General features: G+C 34.3%; 1 protein-coding gene across 9 annotated transcripts in view; it reads right to left on the bottom strand.

Annotated features, from left to right (window-relative positions):
* LOC140847870 (serine/threonine-protein kinase TAO1-like) overlaps positions 1–15774 on the bottom strand; it is a 187002-nt gene that overhangs the window by 59485 nt on the left and 111743 nt on the right. For 4 of the 9 annotated variants that reach the window (XM_073229388.1, XM_073229387.1, XM_073229386.1 and 1 more), the window contains 3 exons: positions 4946–5016; positions 2431–2527; positions 780–893 (listed from right to left, as the gene is read on the bottom strand). The gene's annotated coding sequence lies outside the window, so the exon portion shown is untranslated. The other 5 variants (XR_012128133.1, XM_073229392.1, XM_073229389.1 and 2 more) reach the window with 4 other exon arrangements.

Below are 15774 nucleotides of genomic sequence, written 5' to 3'. Positions count from 1 at the left end.
TTCTCAGAACAATGCATCACTCTACTCTTCAGGATGGGTGAGAAGCCTTTCTTTAACAAACTGGGAGTTGGGAGATTTGAAAGGTAGGTGGAAAAGAAGATGAAGTAGACCTGAGACACTTCTCAACATATACAGAGAGAGGACATCTATGGAAGTTGAAGATGTGGAAAATGATTCCCTTCAGACTTGCTGACATTAATATGGAATTATTTATGAATAAAATTAGATGATGTCTAGAAGTTGCTTCAGATAACTGGAGGTGGGAGGGACGGCAAGAAGGTCAAGTACACAGGGCAGCCAGGCCCTGGGGTAGTGCTGTTAGGCTGAGCTGACTGCTGTGTGAGCCTTCGTTATATTTTTGTCTATTTCCCTGTATACTTGAAATTCTCCACAATAAAAAATGAAAACAAAAAGTTCCTAATCAGCTACCAGTCTTCAGGTACTCTTATTCAGAAGATACTGACACACAGTAAGTATAAATCTAAAGAAAATTTCCACTTAGCATTTCTATCTTCTCCCTTCTTAAAGGTTTAAATTTTTTCACTCCTACCCCCAATACATGATGTAGATGATAACAGGAAAGAAATGTAGGGGGGACAAATGATACAGTAGGAGATACAAGGGCAGCACTCCAAACCTGTATCTGAAACTACAGTGCTTAGAGTAATATCTAAAGCAGCACTGTACTTCCAAGAGAACCATAAAGCACCTGATAAAAGTACAACCACACACTGCCTATTCCAATTATGAGGATCAATACCAGATAGGACTATGCTTACCAATGCGGCGTTCCCACAAAAGACTTGGCAGAAGAGGCCATGGAAGCAAATCCAAAGTCAGCAAGTTTCACCTGGCCTCGTGGTGTCAGAAGGATATTTCCTGCTTTGATGTCTCTGCGTTTAAGGAACACAGAAAATTATTTTTCTTTCCTTTGTAAGATTATACTGAAAATGATAAAGATCATATAAAAATTTATAAAATACAGGAGAAATCAGAATAATTAAGGCCTTGGATAATCTCTCAATTGGGATAATGAGAATTAAGATCCTCTCAATTGGGATAATGAGAATTAAGATCCAAACTAAGAAATGAGATACACAGAATTCCTATAAGTACATAGTAACAATTTTCTAAAAGAGAAGATAAAATAGCAGTAGAAACAGAAGAAAAAAATTAGGTAATTAATAGCACAGACTCAATATTTGAGTGCCTGTTTATTGGTACAAATAATGGTTTTAAAATTTTAGCTGAACATTCTTATATGACTGTAAGATTTCTGAGTATACCCTTAACAAGAAATGGAAAAAAAAGAACCTGATGCCCCCAATTTTTTTTTTTAATTACTCATATCATTCCAAATTTTTGCATAGTTCTCCTACCTAAACATGAAATGAAAACTGAAACACATGGGTAAGGTAATATCAATGATCCCAAATTTACTTTTAAGCTCTTTTCTAAATCAGCAATGTACATGTGAACTAAGAAAATTATAATGGGATTGTATGCCCAATGGGCACCATAATATTCAAAAAGAAATTTCTAAGCACTTGTCAATTCATACTATACAGTATTATAATGGGTGTAATATTAAGTCAATCTATTTTCTTCCATTTGTTTTTTTAAAAAATGGAAGGTTCTTTGAAGTTGAGAAGACCTTAGGTTCTGCTTCCAACTCTTTCATTCTCTTATTTACTATACATGTGGATTTCTCTTGGACCTTACTCTCCTCATCTAAAAAACTGATAACCCATTAATTTGCAATGATTCTACTATATAACTTTACTATGTATTGTCTGGTTCACATACGTAATTTTAAAAATGCTAGCTTCCTTCTAAAAACAGGCAAAACCAATACCAATGCTAAAAATGTAGTTTATGGTGGTTTAATCTTTAAATTACTATCCATTATAAAGGATTATCAAGGATTATCTCAAAAGCATAGTGTTAAGTAGCTTTTACTTGTCTCTATCATGGAATCAATGGAACAAATCTGGCATTATGAGTCACCAGGAGGACAAAAGATCTAGGTTAGTTCTAGTCTAATCTATCTTGCTTCATCAGCTTTGAGAAGTGAGTCACAAATTGGGGCATCAGTTTCTTCATCTGTAAAATGAAACAAGAATACATAATCCCTATCGTCTTTTCCACTTCACAAATTAAACTTTTCTGTAATTAAATTTCTATCACAAATCTATAAAGTGCATATACTTCGGAAAGCCCAGCAGCATGTGTAGAAAAAGATAAAAATTCTCAACAAAGAGATCAAATAAATTAGTATATTCATTTTAAGACATGGATAACCTAAAAAAATATGTTTGTAAAACTCCAGAATACTTTTATTTAGCTAAAACCAACAAAGCTTTCAGGATTAATAAATTCTAGGTCTGATAAATTTGCTTATTAATACATGGTAATTTTTAAGGTACTTACCTATGGATCATGGCCCAAGAATGTAAGTAGGCTAATCCCTGAAGAGCACCGTGTATAATTGCTGCTATTTCCATTTCTTGTAATGGCATTTTGTGAACTTAAAATAAGATTTTATTTGAAAATAATTACTCTATAGAACATTTTTATTTTAAAATATATATACACATATCTAATATATGGGCAAATTTTCAAAAAACTAACATTTAGCAAGAAGGAATTTTTTGCTTTCCAAGATAATAAACAAAGCAATTGAACTTAATAAGTGTGCAGTTGTGCCTAGTTATTATAGTTCACAGCCAATTTTCCTCTAAGTTAACATTTAACAATTATTTCATGATTATAAAAACAATGAAAGAGAAACTTTCCCTTTTTATATTCCTACATATCTTCATTCTGAACAGAAGGAACAAATCAAGTTTAATGATAAGGAAGGCAGAAAAGATGCCTGTTAAATCATAATGAAAGAAAACATCTGTTATGCTAAAACGTAGTATTTAGTGAGGACAGTGCATACCACGCTGAGACTCTAGAAAAGACAAAGGTTTTCACTTTTCCTGGAAAGTTTTAACATTATTAAAATAATCTCTTAGTGAACGAGTTCTCATTTTATTATACTAATACTTTTCTTTTCTTAATAAATAAAGGAAACTTACATTCCAGCAAATCTGAAACAGATCTTGAACAATATTCCATTACAAGCTAATGTCTATGATATGATGTCAAAGTGTGGGCAAAGGGTCTGTTTGTTTCTATGCAGAAGATCAAGGCCTAGCTTGGATACCCAGAAAATGAACTAAGATACGATATGAGGAGGAGCTTCCGGCATCAGCACTCTCTGGAGGACTTGTGCCAGGGGGATGATCAACAAAAAGCCTCCACAGGGATCTGGGCGATGCTGCGGTTGTGGCTGCATCCACCCCACCATTTCCTGGACTTGCCATTGGAATGAGGAGGGAGATGTCCAGGCTGGCATGTGCATACAGTGAGACAACGAATTTGACCGGATCTGTACTGCTGGAACTCAAACAAGAGTTTGAGTTCATCTACTCAAACTGGCATGACTAATTAAACAGACTCCAACACAAGTCTGCTATGAAAGCTGGTTTTAAAGTTATACTGTAGAATGGCAAATTAAATTAAACTTGTAAAAAATGGAGGTTTTTTTAGGGGTTTTAGAATTTAAGAGTTTTTTTAGGTATCGACATAATGGAACATTGATCAATCACAACAGTGTTATCATACCCATAAGTATGATTATCACAAAAAACAACATTTACCACAAAACAGAGATTACAGAAATGTAGAAAGCCAAAACCTTTAAAAATTAAAGACTGATGTAGCAATTCTACCTCTGGGCATATACCCTAAAGTTTAAAAGTGGGAACTCAAAAAAATACTTGTATACCTATGTGCATAGCAGCATTATTCACAATAACCAAGGGGTAGAAGCAACTAAGTGTCCATTTACAGATGGTAGATGAACAAAATGTGGTGTTTTTATATATACACACACACACACAGGAATATTATTCAGCTTTAAAAAGAAAGGTAATTCTGACACACTACAACACAGATGAACTTTGAGGACACTATATTAAGTGAAACAAGCCAGTCACAAAAGGACAAATAGTGCATAATTTCAATTACATGAGATACTTAAAGTAGTCAAATTGATAGAGACAGAAAGTGGAGAGGTGATTTCCAAGGGCTGCGGGGAGGAGGGAATGAGGTGTTATTGTTTGATGGGTGTAGAATATCACTTTTGCAAAATGAAAGAATTCTGGAGATGAATGGTGGTGATGGTTGCACAGCAATGTGAATGTGAGGAAGGAAGAATTAACACCAATGAACTTACACTTAGAGTGGTTAAGATGGTAGATTTGTTTTGTGTACTTTATCACAATTAAAAATAAATAAATTTTTAAAGAATTAAAGAAAGACAAAGAGAACAGACTTAGAAAGTAATTTTATAAACTTATGCAATTAAGGAAGAACTAATCACAACACTGATGAACTAAAGTACATGCAACACAGTATCAGTAATTTTATTTTTCAGATTATTACCCACTGCCTTATTTTTCCGACTAGATATATTGCTGCCGATGATTATTTGAAACAGCCGTTAAATAATTTCTCAACCATTAAAAATTTATATCCAGTATACTTACTGTCAAACGTACCTTATTCTAGTGTACTTTCTCAAACATGATAATCCCTCTATTATAGAATAATCTGCTGAACAATTTAAAAAATTAAACTCATGTCAGCAGCACATATCTAAAAAAATTAAAAGTAAGGGATGCAGTTGGGAGGTTTCTGGGATGTCAGGAATGTTGTTTATGGCTCTAGGTACAGGTTAAATGGGCACATTGAGTCTGTGGAAGAGAATTCACTGAGATAAACCTTAGTATTTGTGTATTTTTCAACATTTTTTGATAAAATTTCCACCTATCCCCAATTAAAAATGGTATGGCTTTCTTTAACATGCCAATACAAACATATATATTTCACCTACCTCCATAGCCCTCTTTCCACTATAAGGTTTCTCTTGATAGCCACCACGTCATAGGTGTGCACATCTCGTGCCTAAAAAAGACAGAAGACCACTGTAAAAATTAACATTTATAAACTACCATGTCCAAAAAGATACCAAAACTGATTTTAAAGAACATTAAAAACATAAGTAAATGGATAGCAAAAAGCGTATCAAATTGTCAAGGAGCTGGTACTTTAGAAATAAAAATAATGCATGTTTATCTTTGAATCAGCTAGTTGAGAGGAAAAATATAGAAATTTGAATAGAACTATAAACAAACAAAAAAATGACTAGTACAAGTCTATGCTAGGCCTGTAAATGTCAAAATTTCAATGAAATGGACAATTCTCTCGGAAAGAACTACTAAAATTGATCTAGAGAAGAAAATTTGAGTAAAACAGTGGTGGAAAATTGAAAAGAATACTAATTGTCTTTAAAATTGTTGTGAGTGGAGCAGTTTCACTAGGGGAACTTCCCAGGATAAAAGGGGAGAAAAAGGAAAGCTACCCCATTAACTGTATGGAGGCAGTCTAACCCAACAACTAAACCCTCACAAGCAGCACAAAATAGAAAGTTAGCTACCAATCTGACTTATAAATGTAGACAAGGGAACTCTAAATGAAATTTTAAAACCAAATATTACCGGGCATTAAAAGAATATTTCATTTGGATAAAATATATTACCACAGAAATGCAAAATTTTGATACAGGAAAACATTTCATAATTTGCCATATTTTTTTACAAATCAAAGGGGAAAAATATATACTTATAAATATCAATGCTTAATAAATGCTGAAAATGTAGAAAGAGCCCAACTCTAAATGTATTTAATGCAGGGAAGACCAAACTCTTAGAAAACCCACATGGGAAAGGTAATTTGATAAATCATGTCTATTGTAAACAACTATTAACTAGAATTAAGACAAGACAGCTAACATGTTATCACCATTACTATTTACCACTGCTGTGGAATTTTGATAAAAAAATAAAAGCGTAACAGAAACATAAAAGTTAACTCTTTAGAAAGTAAGAGCCAAATTCTCATCATGTGTTAACAAAAAAGATGATATATAAAGAAGGCACAAGAGGATAGCTGCAAAACATTTCAAATGAGTTCAGTAAGAAGTGTTAATCATCTCTAGTCATCTGTGGAAGTATTCATCTTCAATTCAGTCTTTAATGAATTTCCAAAGATAAAATGTTTTAAAATTAGATTATGGTGATGACTACAAAAATCTAACTTACTAAACATCTATGAAATGCACACTTAAAATTGGTGAACTGAGAGTATGTAACTTAAATCTCAAAAAAGCTGTTAAAAAATTAGACAAGCAGGTATGTAAATTATACCTAAATAGAGTTCCTTAAAATATATATATATATATATTCTTTTAAGTGGGTCCTTGGAACAACTAATGACCTTCCAATTTCAATTACTAGCAGACTGGTGAAGGAAAACGTGAACCACTTAACATAATGGGTGAAGTGGATCTATCTGCATAAGATCTTGAATATGAATTTATTTTTCCAAAATGTTCTCTACTCAATTTGTGAGCCCCTTGATTTCAGTCAATAGGTCTAACCAGCTATATTCTTGTCTAACAGTTTTAATGAGATATAATTTATATAGCACACATTTCACCCATTTGAATGTGTGTAATTCTATAGCTTTTAGTACACTGACAGATGCATGGCAATACTGATCGATATGATAGATATATGCAATTTACCGATAACTACAATTTTAGAACTTTCATCACCTTAAAGAGAAACTCTAAATTGTTTCATTTAAAAATGGTTAAAATGGTAAATTTTAGATTACGTGTACCATACCTCAAATTTTTTCCCCATTAAAAAAAAAGAAAAAAGAAACCCCACACCCTTTAGCTATCACTCTCCTATCCCTATTCCTCACCCCTTCAGCCCTAAGGAACAACTAATCTACTTTCTGTGTCTCTGGAGATGTGCCCATTCTGTACACTTTGGAATCATATAATATATGGTCTTTTGTGACTGGTTTCTTTCACTTAGTAAAATGTTTTCAAGATTTGAGACCAGTGAATGTTGAGCATCTTTTTATGTGTTTTTTGGCCATTTGTACATCTTTGGAGAAATGTCAATTCAGATTCTTTGCCCATTTAAAAATTGGGTTGCCTTTTTTTATTGAGTTGTAAGAGTTCTTTATATATTCTAGACACAAGTCCCTTAGCAGACATATGATTTACAAATAATTTCTCCTATTCTATTGTTGTCTTTTCAGTTTTGAAGCATAGAAGTTTTACATTTTGATCAAATCCAATATCTATGCTTTTCTTTTGTTCATGCTTTTGTTGTGATTTCTAAGAATCCTTTGACAAAACCAAGGTCATGCAGTTTTACCCTAAGAGTTTTATAATTTTAATGTTCATATATGGTATGAGGTAAGTGTCCAATTTCATTGTTCTGCTAAAGAGCTGCATTTCTAACTAGCACAAGATAAAGTTCAAAAGAGGGTATACTAAATGCAGTGTAGTCACTTGGAGCAGATTCCAGAACAGAAAAGAGCACAAAGACTGGGAAAATCTAAATAAAGTGTATTGTTTAGTTAATAGTATCAGTGTATCAATGCTGATTTCTTAGTTTTGATAAAGGTTCTGTGGTTATGAAACTTGTAAACTTTAAAGGATCTGGGAGAAGATTATAGGGTAAACTCTATTATTATTGCAAAATCTGCAGCTCTAGTATTACTTTAAAATAGTAAGTTAAAGTGACTGTAATTTATTAAAATCCAAACTCATTAGTAATGATGATTCCATTAAAATTAAATCAGATTAAAATGAGATTATTTTTGCCTATCACACACACAAGAAAAAACCATCAGAAAAATATTTAATGTCCACAGTCATGTTTCTCTGTCCCTTCAGGATTACAAGTTGTGCTTACTTATCATGTCTTCTTCATCTCCTCTAATCTGGAACAATTTCCTCAACTCTTCCTTGTCTTTTATGACACTGGCATTTTTTGAGACTACACAGCAGTACTTACCTTACTAAATTTGTGTTTGTCTGAAGCTTCTTCAAGATTAGATTCTAGTTACATATCTCTGGCTGAAATACTACATGAGTAATATTGTGTCCTTTTCAGGGTATCATATCTGGACGCATACAATGTCTGTTCATCACTGGTAACAAATTTTCATCACCCACTCAAGGTGTTTGGCTGTTTCTTTCCAATGTATATAGTCATAACCACTGTTTCCTACTTTGTATCTAACAAGCAATCTGTGGAGAGATACTTTTAAACTATATGAATATTCTGCTCATCAAACTTTCCCCCTAGTTTTAGCAACCACTGAAGATTCTAGCCCCAATCTTTGAAATGATGATTTCAAAATGCTGGTTTTTCCCAACTCTACCATTCCTTTCACATTTATCAGTCAGCATTCTATTATAAAGAAAAGCCCTCCCTTTCTAACTATCTATCCATCCTATATCTGTCATGGAAATTAGGAATTCCTATTTTATTCAATGGGTTATAATCAGTAGATGTCTATATTGATGCTCAAATTGTTCCAGATGTGGCCAGTGGGAGCATCTTCAAGCTGGTTCTAGCATCCTCTTGAAAGGCCTATTTTTCATTTTAAAAGCATTTAAAAAATTTCTGGTTCAACTTATTCTAAAGCTTATCTTTTATGATCCTTGTCCCCACAGTAGAATGAACCATTACTGTAAGAGCTCTTGATCCATGTAGTGAGGAATCCAAGATCTGAGTGCTAAGTGTGCTGCTTGCTACTAAGATATCAACGACACTAGAATCTTACAGAAGAGAGAGCTAGGAAATATATATGTCATGTAATTAGTTCATGTTAATGCCACAAATTCCTATCCAATACCTATCTAATCCCACGTGGTTCTTCCTTACATTTGCCAATTTCCTATTTCTATCATTCTTTTCAGTTAGGATGAGTCCAAAATGACATCAAAATTATTTACTGCTCAATCTTTTAACACACTGTTTCAGAATTGTCACACCCATACCAATATGAAACAAGTTTACAAAGAAGAGTTCAAGATTTGTTTGCAGTTTCCTCTTCCCAACCAGACAGAGGGTATACACTTAAAATACTGTGTATGAAAGTTACTTGTATTAGAGTTTTGGTTTTTACTCCAATGTGGTTATAGCCCAAATACAGCTGGATTCATTGTTCCTGCTTGCCTATTAGTGACTTCCCCCATACATAATGACAATTTTAACTTTCAAATAAACTAAATATTTATTATCAAAAGAGGTAAAACAAGTTATCATTCTATCCTCTTTCTACTTCTTTTTATTCCCCACAACTATCACCATTCTGTATCTTGAATTGTTGGTTGTATGGCATATAACTTGTCTAATTTCATCAAACTATACATTTAATATATCTGTATTTACTGTATATAAATTATACTTAATAAAATAAGTCATCTAAAAAATACTACTGACACACATTGAATGGCTACATGACAGGGATTTTTTCAACAGGGTTCTTTTATTGGGCCCATTTCTAAGAGGTTGTATATTTTTTTCCTTTTTTATTCTATATTTCTCTCCAGAGTAGTATTAATGAGAACAATGGGAGAAGCTTACATTCAGACAAAACTGTAACACAGAAAAAAGGTTGTTTATGAAATACCTGTTTTCTGAGTGCCTCTTCCCTTATTCTGTGTCCAATCCAGAAATCAAACAAACATAACCTACATCACACACACATAAAGCATGCGTAGACAAAAAGATTCTGCAAGGATGTTTATCTAAATGTTAAAAGCAGCTGTCTTTGGGTAGGAAAATTGCAGAAAGAGTTTCTACTACCTTATTTCTACCTCTAATTTACGAATGAGAAATAAGTGAAAAGTTCAAACTGTTAAGAATTTGGAACACATTTTCTCTTTTATTCTTAAGGTACCCATTAAAATGAAAAAACTAAATCTGTAAGACTACCAAAATATTAAATATCTATACAAAACTTGTTGCTGAGAAAAAAAAGCATTCTTAATAGGAAGAAATAATGAATGAATAATAATGAAATGTGTGTATGGGACTTTACGTAAGTCAGTGTTTTGCAATTTTTGATTCAATAACAATGTTAGTCATAAAACTGCTAAAGTAGTGTAAACATGGAAATTAAAGCCAAATATCTTTCCCATTTTTTCAATAATCTAAGAAGCTCAATAAATAAAATGATCTCTTTTTATATACACCTAATGCAAGTGGCTATAAAATAGACTATTGCCTATGTCTTTTTGTATTACTGATTTTTACTCTGCCAGGACTGGATATTAAATAAATTCTGGTCACTGACATTAAGCCCTTAACACTTACAAAGAACACTGCTCCAAAGCCTCCCTGGCCAACTTTTATGAGATCTGTGAAGTGCTTCTCTGGATCTTCTTTGGAGAAGAGTTCTGCAATCTCAGGGTCCTTCAGGCTCTGTGCTTGGATAGTTGATGACATCCTGCCGGGCAATCAGCTGGCTGATTCTACTTTTATGCTGCTCTCCCAACCCTTGGGAAATCGGTATGAATGAAGCCACGTTGGCATAAACAATTGTAGAGAAATGAGAAAAGAAAAAAGGAAAAGCAAAAGTTGCTAAGAATAGTGTATCATTTTCTGACAACATATATAAAATTATCTTAGATGTGGAATTTCACTGAAAAAGTGTTGCCTACTAGTGCAGGGGTCTTAAACCCAGCTCATCATCACAATCACCTGTGCTGCTTTTAAAAAAAAATTCCCACTATACATACACTTCTAAAGATTAGATAAATCTTTATGTACTGGAAGGCTTTCTGTATCAGTACTTAAAGATTTATCTAACTCTGATGCAATAAGCTCATCAACAAAAGAGATAATACAGTAGGAAGACCATTAAAAACATGCCCAACAACTCAAAATGTACCCATTATATGTTTCTAACAACAGGAAGATTCCCATCTATTAATGACCTTCAAATGCAAGAAAATAGATAATAGATTTAATTCAGTAAGATTTCTTTTCCTTTCAGATACCACATGGCAGTGTTTAATCAACTCTAACACAGACATTCCTAATAAAAATGCAATGGGAGAAAATAATGAATTTAACATAGATAGATAACTGTTTCCTCCATAACCTGATTCATATTAAAATATGGCCTTATCAAATCTGCTTCATTATGTAAGTAGATACACTACAGAATTCCCTGGTGGTTCTGGTATCAGTTCCTTTATATCAGATTACCAGATTTCAAAAATGGCTGCTATAAATGAGAGGCTTCAGAACCTGGTTCTAAATGACACTGCCTAGATAGGAATCCTGACAACAATTATTTACCAAACTATGAACTTGGGTAACCTCATTTTCCTAGTCTATAAAATGAAAGAAATAACCTACCTCCTAGAGTAGCTGTGAGGGTTAAATGAGTTAATAAATGTTAAGTGTAGACTAGTACTCAGGAACAGTAAGCAGTACATTAAATGTTAGTTAACATGTCCTCCTTAAATTTACCAATTAAAACTAAAACTCCAAAAATTGATTTCATTAAACTCATAAGGGAAAATAAAGCTCTAACCATTTTTTTCCATGCCCAAAGCATATTTTTTTAAATTTTTGAATGTTTTTAATTTTATTGATTTCAAAAATTTTTTAAACAACAGAGAATTTTTTAAGCCTGTCTCCCTTTCAGTGAAGTCAACTGAACCAATTATAATGCTTGTTATTAAATATCTAACTACATAAAACACATTTACATATCTTTTGCACTTCCCTAAATTAATACTACATTGCACTAAAAATTCAAATTACTAGTTTGTATTCCTTTTCTAACATTTTCAAGGCTGCACCATATTCTTCCCTTTTACCAATCACACTGCTCTGGAAGTTAGTTCCCTGGAACAATGCTTCAATTACAATTCTTCCAACAATATGTGACCACAGAAAAGTCATATAACTTATCACTCCTAAAGTGAACTAAATTCTATATAAAGTGCACCTATTCAACTTATACAACTGTGAAAAACAAAAAGCCTTCTATGTACCTAAGACCTTATTTAAGAACTTTGAATTATCAAATTATAGTACCTTTATTACAAGCAGGAATTTACATAAAATTTTGTAAAAATTTTGAAAAGAGAGAAAAAACATTACAAAAAATGAATACATCCTTAGAAACTTGTGGGACAGTATCAAATTGTATAAATTTCACATTAAGGTGTTATATAAAGGAAAAGAAAATTTTACTTTTTTAAAAAAAGAATTCTTACTAAAAGCAGAAAAGATACCAGATTTGACAAAAACATAAATTGAGAGATTGAAGATGCTCAGCAAGCCCCAAAAGGAGCAAATTCAAAGAGTTTAGGCCTAATAAGGTCAAAACTAAAAATCAATAACAAACAGTTATGTCTGATAAGTCCTAAATATGTCATAATGCTAAAAAGCAAAGATAAGCTAAAATCTGAATGATCACAGAATTCTTATAAAATAAAATGGAGGCCACAGAATGTTCAATACTATCTTTAAAGTGAGGAAAGAAAAGAAATGCCAATCCAGAAGAGAATCCTTTATCTAAGCAAAATATTTGTGGAATGAATATAAAAATAATAGAGGGAGAGAGACAGAGAGAGAGACTTAAATGATGGAAAGCTAAGAGAATCTGACCTACATTAAAGGAAATGTAAAATATTAAACAAAAGAAAGCTAAAGGCTATATTAATACCAGACAAAATATACAGAGCTTCAGAGTTAGGAAAATTACAAGGAGTAAAGACGGACATTACATAATGTTATGAATTCCTTCATCAAATTCTAAATGTATACTCATGTGACAAAAGAGCTTCAAATTACACAAGGCAAAAATTGATACAACTGAAAACAGAAAAGTCTGTAACTGGAACACCATCACCACAGACCAACACTACCAACCAACAGGTTCTAGTGACATTCCAGTATGCAGCCTGGCCACAGAATGTACATTCTTCTCAAGTGTGCATTATGACATACACTGTGAGATCATATATCGGGTCATAAAACTAATCTTAACAAGTGAAAAAATTTCAAATCACACAAAATGTTTTCTGATAAGAGGGTAGTAAACTTAAAATCAGTAACAAAACAGTTAAAAAAAACAGGACCTCAATTGTGGAAAATACACCTCAAGGTAACCCATGGGTCAATAAAGACATTTCAAGGGCAAAGAGAAAATAATATGAATTGTGTGAAAATAGAAATAGAACATAAAATTTACAGGATTCTTACACAGAAATTAAGGCACCAAATCATAGTAGAAAGAAAACTTCAATGAATAATCTAAGCTCCCATCTTAAAACTCTAGAAAGAGAAAAGCAAATAAAACCAAAGCTAAATATAGAAGGAAATACTAAAGAACAGAATGGAAATCAATGAAACTAGACAACAAAATCAGTAAAATCAAAAGCTAGTTCCTTGCAGGGAAAAAAGTCAATAAAACTGAAAGAACCCTTCCAAGCTAACCAAAGAAAACAAGAGCAAATTACCCAAGAGGGCATATCACTATATTCCTAAGGACATTAAAAGGATAAGGAAATACAAGAAAGAGTTCTAAACTCATAAATTTGACAAAATAGCTGAAATAGGCAAATACTTCGTAGTGGTACTTATTAATTACCAAAACTCACTCAAGAAGGAATAGAGAACTGCCTCTTCCACCCAGATGACAAACTGTGGCGACTCAGGCTCAGACCACAAGGAGGCACTGGCCTCCACTGCCTCAGCCCCTGCAGCACGGCCCTCAGGGCAGTGCTGCCAAAAAGAACAAGGCACAGTGACAGTATGGGTGTTGGGGGTGGAGGTGCAGCAGGGTGATGGGACGCATGGTGGTGCAGGCTGGAGAGCTGCCTGAGCTGAGCAGGGAGGCGGTCACTGGGAGGTGTGGCATCCTCAGAGGGGACCGTGTCTAACGACGTTTACCCAATGCTCAACACTGCCCATGGAGCAGTGAGGCCGACGGTGTTCAGCACACCTCCAGTGGACTTCCTGATTGCAGCTGGAGGCTTCCACATCTCTATTCCCAGATGTAATGACTGGATACTGCTTAAACCATCCTGGCTTTGAGGCATTGAACACACATGGAATTCAGCTCATCTCTCTAGCTGCCCATAAATTCATCTCAGATATTGCCCACGATGCTCTGCGCACCACAAAATGAAGGGAGTACACTTAACCATGGAGGAGTTGACCCCTGCCCTCAGTGAGTATGACATCAGTGTAAAGAAGCCACACTACTGAGAGGATTGGTTTGAAGATGGCAGCGTGAGAGGTGAAACAGAGGCCTCGCCCCAAAACCACATATAGTATGAAAATATAATTAACACAACTAATCCTGAAAGAGCAACAGGAAAGAAGGATCTCTAGGAATGAAAGAGTATTGAGAGAACTGTGTGACCAATCCAAATGGAACAACATTCATATTAGAGGGGTACCGGAAGAAGAAGAGAGTGTAAAAGGCAAAGTGTCTTTGAGGAGGTTATTGCTGAAAACATCCCCTACCTGGGGAAGGAGATAGTCTCTCAGGCCGTGGAGGTGCACAGATCTCCGAAAACAAGGGAACCAAGGAAGACCAAACCAAAAGGTGTACTAATTAAAATGGCAAAGATCAAGGATAAGGACAGACTATTAAAAGCAGCCAGAGAGAGTAAACAGATCACACACAAAGGAAAGCCCATCAGGCTATCATCAGCCTTACAGGCCAGCAGAAACCTTACAGGCCAGAAGGGAGTGGCATGATATATTTAATGCAATGAAGCAGAAGGGCCTCAAACCAAGAATACTCTACCTGGCAAGGTTATCATTTAAATTTGAAGGAGGGCTTAAACAATTTCCAGATAAGCAAAAGCTGAGAGAATTTACCTCCCACAAACGGTCTCTACAGTATATTCTGGAGGGACTCCGATAGATGGAAGTGTTCCTAAGGTTAAATAGCTGTCACCAGAGGTAATACAAATGTACAGAGAAAGAGTACAGAATGCAATACCCAATATATAAAGAATGGAGGAGGAAGAAAAGGAGAGAGAAAAAAAGAACCTTTAGCGTTTGTGTAATAGCATACTAAGTGAGTTAAATTAGACTCTTAGATAGTAAGGATGTTACCCTTGAATATTTGGTTGCCACAAATCTAAAGCTTGCAATAGGAATAAGTACATACCTATCCATAATCACCCTAAAGGTAAATGGTCTGAATGCACTTATACAAACATGATTCAGAAATGACATGATCATATTCAAAACGGCTAGAATAAAACCCAAAATTTACTGCACATGCTAAAACAAACAACACACACATACACACACCACTGGAGAACGCGACAAATTCTCAAGGAAAAGAAGGGACAGAAGCCTATTTTGAGATGCCTCATGTTGTAATTATCACATAAAGACTTTAAAGCAGCTATTATAACCATATTAAATGTGGAAATGCTTAATACCCTTAAAAATTAGAAACACTAAACTTCTAGCAGAAAAATAAAAACTACAGAAAAAAATCCACGTCGAGAAATTTAGAACTGAAAAATAAAATTACCAAAAATTACGAGAGGGCGGAGCCAGGATGGCGGCGTGAGTAGAGCAGTGGAAATCTCCTCCCAAAAACACATAGAGCTATGAAAATATAACAAAGAAAAATCTTCCTAAAATAGAGACCACAGGACACAGGACAACATCCAGACCACATCCACACCTGGAAGAACCCAGCGCCTTGCCAAGGGGGTAAGATACAAGCCCCGGCCCGGCGGGACCCGAGCGCCCCTCCCCCCGGCTCCCGGTGGGTGGAAAGAAACCGGAG

This window comes from Manis javanica, chromosome 2 (assembly GCF_040802235.1).
Source record: "Manis javanica isolate MJ-LG chromosome 2, MJ_LKY, whole genome shotgun sequence".
Classification (NCBI taxonomy): domain Eukaryota; kingdom Metazoa; phylum Chordata; class Mammalia; order Pholidota; family Manidae; genus Manis; species Manis javanica.
The sequence above is the reverse complement of the archived record's forward strand: the minus strand, read 5'-3'. Positions and strand labels throughout refer to the sequence as shown.